Genomic DNA, 8,775 nt, shown 5'->3' on the forward strand with positions numbered 1-8,775 from the left:
CACACACACACACACACACACACACACACACACACACACACACACACTGAATTTGATTAGGGCTACCGCTATGTACACGAATATGAGGTCATCCACTGGGCATGGGTGTCAACACTATTTTGTCACGCTCCCCTTCATGACCCTAACACACCTACCTGCACACATCTTGGCTCTGACTCTACTAGCCAGGAGAGGTAGGAAGGGGGAGATTTAGCTTGGGACCTCCTGTTCTGAGAAATGCCTTTTGGCTCTTGCTTCTCGGTGTTTTCAACAAATGTGTTTGCTTGACTTTTGCATGGGATTATTTATGAACTATGTGTTTCCCACACAGATATATGTCCTCTGCAATAGCATGTAATGTTATGATAACCAATTTTAAAATAAAAACAGTGCCAAGGAAGCCACGAAACCCATAACGAAGCTATTTAGTTTTATGTATTTTGTCCACCTATCTTTTGAATCACTCAGCTCTTCCTACCTACTTGTTTCATTTATAATAATTAAATAATCACAAACTAATGAAGGAAGCCCCACTAACAGATAAGACTCCCAATAATTTGTCTCCAGCCATACAGTGAGCTTTCAGGTGAGAAGTACTTCTACCTTAGGCCAGATTAGAGCAGAAGAGTGGAGGATAGGAGGGAGGGGAGAGAGGGGAGGGGAGGGAGAGGAGAGAGGGGAGAGAGGGAGGAGAGAGAAGGGAAGGAGGGAGGGGAGAGAGAAGAGGGGAGAGGAGGGGAGCAGGCAATGTATGCTTGGAATTACAGCTTTTATAAAAGTCAAGGCTTCTCAAACATTATGATGAGTGAAGGCTGTAATGATGTGTCTCGGCTCTACAAGCACCATCCTAATGCCAGGATGCTCAAATGAAAAGCACAGGAGAGTGGGACACACGGGTGTACAAGATGTCTTCACATCAGCAACGGCCTCTAAAGACATCTCGTAGACCATAGATTCTGAAGCCCTCAAGACCAGTTGACACGGGCAGCTGTCAACTGTCAACCCAGGAAACAATCAGCACTAGTCCAATTTTACTCGTATCCAGGAAATGACAGGAAAGTAAACAAAATAAGCTTCCAGGCAAGCAGGGGTCTTCTGCGTTCACCATCACGCCACCCCCAGTGCCAGGCCTCTCATTTTTAGGAAGTCATTTGTAATCTTCTTTGTCAGTCACAGGCATTAAAATGTTAGCAAGATAATAAACGAGGGAAACTGTGATTAAACTCGGATGCCCATTAAATGTCAAAATCATCTCCAGTCTTCAAGTGGATGGTGCAATCTGTTTCCTTAGAAATAAATGTCAGCAGACTCTCGGTCCTATGGATGTGTGATGTCTCCACGGTCCCCTCAGTGTCCCATCTCCTCTTTCATCTCATCATGATCTATAATGAAAGCGGTGGTTCTCATCCTGTGGGTCGTGACCCCTTTCCCAGGGGTCACATATCAGATATTCTGCATATCAAAATTACAGTTGTGAAGGAGCAATGGAAATAATGTTATGGTTTGTGGGGTCATCACAACATGGGGAACTGTATTAAAGTGTCACAGTGTTAGGGAGGCTGAGGACCAATGAGCTAGAGCACTGAACCAAACAGTGGTCTTGGGACATCCATTTTCATAAATACAACTCATGCTAACAACTGAACAATAAGTCTAGGGTTCAAATCTAGGTGAAAAGGTCCCATTCTGCTTCCTTTTCTTCCCAGACACCAAAAGGCAATGTCCTTAGGAAGTCGGGCTTAGGAGCAAGCTGGATGAAAGTCAGGCATGGTGGCACATGCCTTTTATCTAAGCACTCATCAGTGGGGGCAGGTGGATCTGTGAGTCTGAGGCTAGCCCGCTCTGCAGAGAGAGCCAGGGAGACTCTGCCCTGGGAAAAGGAGGGGTGGACAATGGCTGAGCATTCCTGTTACCTGTTCAAAGCAAGAGATCCGGATGTGGTGTTGGAGAGGGCGGACATCAAGGAAACCAAGCATGGTGGACAGCTGCCATGGTGAGGCTGACCCCATGCCTACCTTGTTAGAATTATCCTGGCTCAGAACTCCTGCCAGCAGATTTGCTGGCACCCATTATTCCTACTACCTTAAATGCCCTCCACCATTGCAACTTTTCTCTAGATGGGGCATCTCCTTGCTCGCACGAAAACTCCACTCCATGTCGTGAACCACACATTGAACCACACGAAACACAATCCATCTGATGAAATAAGACAGCGCAGCGCATTAAAGTGCTGATGCCGGGGCTGTGGGAATGGCCAGGAGATGGCTCAGTTGGTAAAATACTTGCTAGTCCATCATGAGCACCTGAGTTAGGATCAAATCCAGACGTGGAAGCCTGGACCTGCAACTCTAATATCAGGGAGGCAAAGATAGGAGGATTCCTGCAGCTCACTGGCCGGCCAGCTCAATGGCTGAGTTCTAGGATCAGGGAGAGACCCTGACTCATCAAAAGAAAAACAAAGGTGGGAGGCAATAAAAAACAATATTTGACACAGCCCGCTGTCTTCTATGCATGTGTGCACAGACGAGGAAACACAGGCACGGGTGTAGGCCATTCATACATGTACACAAAATCCTGCCGATGCTACACTAGCAGGACTCTGCTTCATCTGAACCAGGAGAGGATGCTGAGTCAGGCCTCACGACGGGTAATGATGCTATTTCTCATTTTGTTTGCACTATAAGGATCCATGCTGCCCTGACAGGCTTGTCATAGACAGCTGTCCAAGGTGCCATTCCAACTTTGGCCACTGATTCAGCCTAGAAATGCAGTATTTACAATGGCACCATGCATACCTGGGAAAGGCTTTCACGCTGTTACCATTGTTTTGGGACATCTGTTTTTCCATACCGAGTGGGCACATCATCTCATGAATTCACCAACCCACAGATGCTGAATGTTGGTCAATCATGCTTCCTAGGCCAGTGAACACAGAGGAAAGCAGGGCATCCCACTCCATCACTAAATAACACGGGGACCATAAGACAAAATGAGGGAGGGATGGTAGAATTTTCTAGACTACAGGTAAGGTTAGCAGTCTGTGATTCTCAAAGGATCAGGAGAAGGTCTTCACAGAGAAGCTGAAAACGGAAAGTTCAGGTGAGATGCCATCTAGTGCCCTTGAGATGCACTTCTGATTAAAAATGATGATGTTTCAGTTAAGACAGCAGAAATTATGTTTCTATATGGACTAAGAGCTGTGATTTCTGGGGACCCAAGGTGAATGAGGTGCATAACTGCCCACACATAGCAAGCAGGGAAGCTGGAAAGAAGAGTCAAGACAGATTGTCTGCAAGAAGCATAGAATACATAGAGTGTGTACTACAGAGACTTGTGTGTTAAGTATGGGACAGCGATGATTAAGTCTGGGAGGACACAGTAACATTTAAAGTATATTCTTGGTTCACCTAGACTCTGATATGCTGGGACACTTTCAGATGGGACCAGAGTAAGCAAAAGCTAATTACATTTCAATCAGGATGGGTGAGAGAGTCTCAGGCCTGCACACGTGCTGTCTAGGCAGCCCATTCCCAGAGGCTTTGCAAGCTTGGGATTCTTCAACACTGAAAATAAAAACAAAAACAAAACAACCAACCAAATTAAAAAAAAAAATCTTTTTAAGGGAGGTGAACTTAGAGTCACGCAAGTGTTTTGAGCTAAGTATTCCTTGTAATAATTGTATTACACAAGCTGGAGTAAAAATAGCCAGCTAATAGAATTACCACTTGAAACGATAAATGAAGGATTGCAAAGCAGATCTCTAGTCAGAAGAGTTCAGTGGTTTGCCTGATAAGCAGGCTGTGGAAGGCAGACCTGGGCTTCCACAGGCTCTGGGCGAGCGCTGTGCTGTGCTGACTACAAATTCACAATGGGCTATATTTGTGCCAAGGAATTCACAAAAAAAAATGACTCATTGTATAACTGTAAAACTAAATTGGTTTCTATGTATTTAATAAAATTCAGTCAATTGAACAAAACAAAATCAGTTTGCTTTGAATTAAAGAGGATACATTTGCTGTAACCAAAGCAACACCATATGGCATGTAAATTTTAAGATAATTTGAACTTCATAGTTACACACCACCAGAGACAGGGTGTGTCCCTCAACTGCATCCGTGCCTAGAGAAGACTCTACAAGGGAGACCTGTGTCTACTTCCGGGTTCTGACTGAGGCTCTTTGTGGTGTTGGGCCACATCAAGAGGCCATGTCTGTTAGAGAGGCAGGGTAGGACCGGGAGCTGGAGAGAGGGCTGAATGTCACACACCTCTGACCGTGACCTCTCCTATCCAGTAGCTTTCACTAGCAAGGATTCAGACTGTACAGTCTACAGACTGCACCCTGTCGGCCTTGTCAGTGCTCTCCTCCCTAGAAACCACGCCTGCCAAGATTGTGCAGCTGAAGTCCACACTACAGAACAGAACTTCATGTGGGGGGGCCAAAGTTGGGTTGAATATCCTACAAATGAGCCCCCTTAGGAAGAGTAGTTAGAAGTGGTCTACTATGTGACGGTGGGCTGAGATTCCTGAACTGCATCATGGGAAATGGGGCTCACTCTGAGGGCTTTCTCTGTGACGCTGGGTCCTGTCACTCCCCCTCCTCAGCCACGGAACACCTTCCCTGCTGTTTGCTGTGCTCATCTCAAGGGAGAAGAACAGACATACACCTTATTTCAGAAAAGAGGAAGATGGCCAGGTGTAGAGAGTCAGACATGAGTGCTCACTGTAGCTGTGCTGTAAGAAGCACGAGCTTCTTACTCTGTTTTCTTATTCCTGAGCAACCTCCTCATTTAATTAACGTTAAAGCTTCCCGGTTCCCTTGCCTTCTTCAGTGTCACTTTCACCTCTCAGTCACCTGGTGCCTTCCCCGCTGCTGCCTGCAGTGCTCACACCCTGTTTTTAATTGACTGTTCAAACTCGCAAGCGAGCAGCAATTTCATGGCTAGAGTACACAGTGAAAACACGGGCATTCTTTTACTGAGCTGACAGGAGACAGCTAGGAGGCCGTAACAAGGGGGCGAAAGGACAATTAAGAAACAAACCCAAGTCATGATTGCATGCAGTTCTGTTTACCACGGAATGTCTGAGCAGGTGAGCCATCACCGCGTGCTTGGGACAAAGCAGTCTGGCCTGGGTGTGACACACAGATGTTACGCAAATCACACATGGGATGGGTCAGCTGGGGCAGGTGATGGAACTGTGGGCGGTGCCACCTAGGGCCTTCTGTAAACATTGTAAGCGTGTTATTTCCCTTGAACACGCCAGGTTAATCTATTCACAAGCTGAAGGTCTCCGCTTCAGGCAGTTCCAGGGATGCCACACAGATGCGTAGAGACACAGTGAAAATTTGACAAACATGGTGTTGGAGTGAAATGTAGTGAGGTCCGTGCCTTGGGCTGACACGGAACACTTACCTGCAGCATACGTCCCTGTTACTAATGATTGAGTGCACACAGAGACTCACAGATATTCCATCAGTCTTAACAGGCAATCCAGGCAAGTTAGAACAACCCAAGACCATTACCCACTTAGAATGTATAATTAAGAAGAGAATCTGTTCATTTCTTTCACCGGGAAGGGCATTCCCCAGAATGCCTTGTTTTTCAGCTCAGAGACACTGTGGGCCAGCTCACCTGTGACTATGGCTTTTAGAAAGGGGGCAGGAGTCGATGGACGTGAGGGGTCACTTCGTGTCCAACGAGGCCTTGCCTATTCCTGAGTGAGCACAGGCTCTTCTTATTCTGCTTCCTGATCCAAAGGTTCTGCCTCACGGTCATGTAGGAGCATGCCACTAGCCTAGAAATGCATCAGGATTACAGCCAAGGTGCGGGGGTCTCAGTGCTCTGGGAAAGCTACCTGCCGTGATACCCAGGCAGGTGGCAGAGATGGCTACATCGACGTCCGCCCCCAGAGGAGTCAAGACTTAAGTGGCATGCTAGTGATTCTAAGCCAAGGGTTGGCATGAAAGGGTCTGGAGGGATGACCGACCAATGGAAAACTCTGGAGACCTCACCCTTTGCATAGGCCATGCAGGTCCCAGCTAAGTACTTAGGAATATCATATCTTGGCTCCATTTCAGGTTGCTGTCCATCACTGAGGGGCAGGCAAGGTAGGAACTGAAGTAGCTAGTTGCAACACACCCACAGTTAAGAGCAGAGAGAATGAATCCATACATGCTAGGGCTCAGCTCACACTCTACAATCACACAGTCAGGGATCACCAGCCTAGGGAATGGTGCTGCCCATAGTGACCCGGGTCTTCCAACGCTGTCACAGATATGCCCACAGGCCAGTCTCATTCACTATCACATCGAGACTTCCTTTCCAGTTGATTCTAAATTGCGGCAAGTTAAAAATGAAAGCCAACCATCATACCATGTCACACCCTAAGTGACAGGTTACATACAGAACAACCTCTTTGAGCAACCCGTGGCAAAGATACCAAGCAACCGTAGTGTTTCACATAAGATGGCAGGCCATAGACTATACAAAAACCATGTTTACGACTCCGGTAGAAGTAAAATGGACTGGGGATAGAAGAAAGGGGACAAGAAACAATATTTGAGAGAAAAGCAGGCTTTTCTCAGAGGTGGAAGTCACTGAGATGAATATTCAGGACATGAATCAAGCATCAACTCAGGGAGGGATGAGCCACTGGGTAGTACTATGGAAATTCCCCAGAGGGAAGTACAGCATGAACAGAGGTGAAAACATCAAAGATAATTCAGGGAGGAGACAGAGAACGAAAAAGTATGGCATCGTCTTGAGGGTGCCGGGGACGAGGGAGAAGCCCAAGGCAAAACCCACACCTTCCAGATTTGGTTAAACTGGGTGCACCTGGGGAGGGGCTGCTTCCAACGGCATCTGCTTTTAAAACTCCAGGCCCCAGTGGTAAGCTAGACATTGATATATGCATGCAGAACGGTGTGAGTTTGCTTGTTCTGCCCTTCTCTTTCACACTCACTGTGTGGCACTGATGGCGGAGCTAGGTCAGGGTTCTGAATCTTATAATGTGTGATGCCGGGAGGAGCCAAGCAGACCACACATGGCCACAGTGAATGTCTCGGCGCATGCTAGCACACTGTACCTCTATGTTCAGAAGGTGAAGGAGCAGCAGTGACAGACACATCGGGGGTGGCCACAGAGAGCAGCAGGCACACAGCTAGGCTCAGACAAAGACAAGGGGAAGGTGTTCTGCTCATTCACCAAACAAGACTAGAGAGTTAAAAGGTGAGGGGCAGCTATTGCACGGCTGCTGTGGCTGGCCAGCGGGGGACCAGCTTGAAGAGGGACAGACAGAGATGCCAACGGGCACCTTTAGAGAGTCCCAAATGCCTAAAGCACTGGCTTCGAGCTTTGCTATCCTGGCAACTTGGAAACTGAGTCCCACGGGTGTACAGTTTATAAGACAGGGTGATGAGGACGCTGCTCCAGACAGAGGCTGCTCTGCAGAGGGAGCCCCAACTCTCCAGGGTGACTACACAATGCAGGCTTTATCCTTCAGCGTGGAAAAAAACCCTTGCAGGAAGAGACCATACCGTGCAGAAGGCACCACTCAGTCCTGTCTGAGGACAGCTTTAGGAACTGCCACGCTTGTTCTTCTGTGTGGCCACGTGAACCCATGAGTCTCCAGAGTGGGGCTTCTTATCCTTTTTATTCATTACCCCCTCAGCCAGGAACTTTTGGTGCAACCCTGAGTATTTACAGAGGTATACAAGCAAGTATACAAAACAAGCATTTTATCATAAATCATAAGAATTTTCTCAAAAAAATCTCTTTGGTATGAATTTAATCATTGATTAAAACAGGAAGGAAATATATACACCAATGAGATTGCTTCTTTATTTTTACATAAAACCCATCATAACTCCCCAGGACCCTCTGCACATCTTGAGTGTGGTAAACCTCTGGCCCAGTTGGAACAGGCACACCTCCTACCTGAGCCAATGCCCTGTGTAAACAATACGATTACTGATTGCATTAAAATATATCCCAAACCGTGGGGGCGAGTGCAGAGGCTTGTGATAGCCTGTGAGACTCCATGAGCTTCCTGTGGCCAAAGAAAAGCCACTGTCACAACCAGGTAAACATTTGACAGATGACACGCATGCCTGTGTGACAGTTATCTATGTAGGTCCCGCAGCCCGGACAACCTACCGGCTGGGGGAGATCTTGCAGAGAGCAGATTATGTAAAAACACAGTCATGCACATGGACGCCCACTGATGAGTTTAACAGAAGCAACGGTGAGACTGAAAAGAGCAGGTATGGCAAAATGCTCCACCTGAAGCCTGCAATTGCCAGCCCTGAGGGAAAGCATACAGAAAAGGCTGTGGGCACCGTACCTCGGCCAAGGTGCCTGGCATATTTGGAGAGACACAAAAGAGAGACTTGCAGAGGAGGGGTGGCAAGCCTGTGTGGACTGTGGGTTCAGGTTCCTCTCACCTGCCAGCCTCACTGTGGGGTAGCACCACCCAGCCAAGGAGACACCAGGGCCTTGCACTATCCACCCACTACCTGCAACTCTGCAGAGGTCTTTTCCTAGCAGCTGGACTGCCAGCCACTGCTGTTACCTAGCCAGCTGTCTCCTTGCAGACTCCGATGACTCTACAGCTTCCTGAGGTCTATGTTCCACTTTAATCTCTTCACTGTGTTCCCGAGCCACCCTGCTTCTCTGAATAGGGCATTCCCACCAGGGCACTAAGGTTGGCAAAGGTGGGTTTTCTGAGCAGGGCAGGCCGACCAGGGCACTAAGGTTGGCAAAGGTGGGTTTTCTGAGC

General features: G+C 47.7%; 1 protein-coding gene across 4 annotated transcripts in view; it reads right to left on the bottom strand.

Moving 5' to 3' along the window:
• Myo16 (myosin XVI) overlaps positions 1 to 8,775 on the bottom strand; it is a 474,821-nt gene that overhangs the window by 193,029 nt on the left and 273,017 nt on the right. The window lies entirely within an intron of this gene.

This window comes from Microtus ochrogaster, unplaced genomic scaffold (genome assembly GCF_000317375.1).
Source record: "Microtus ochrogaster isolate Prairie Vole_2 unplaced genomic scaffold, MicOch1.0 UNK7, whole genome shotgun sequence".
NCBI lineage: Eukaryota > Metazoa > Chordata > Mammalia > Rodentia > Cricetidae > Microtus > Microtus ochrogaster.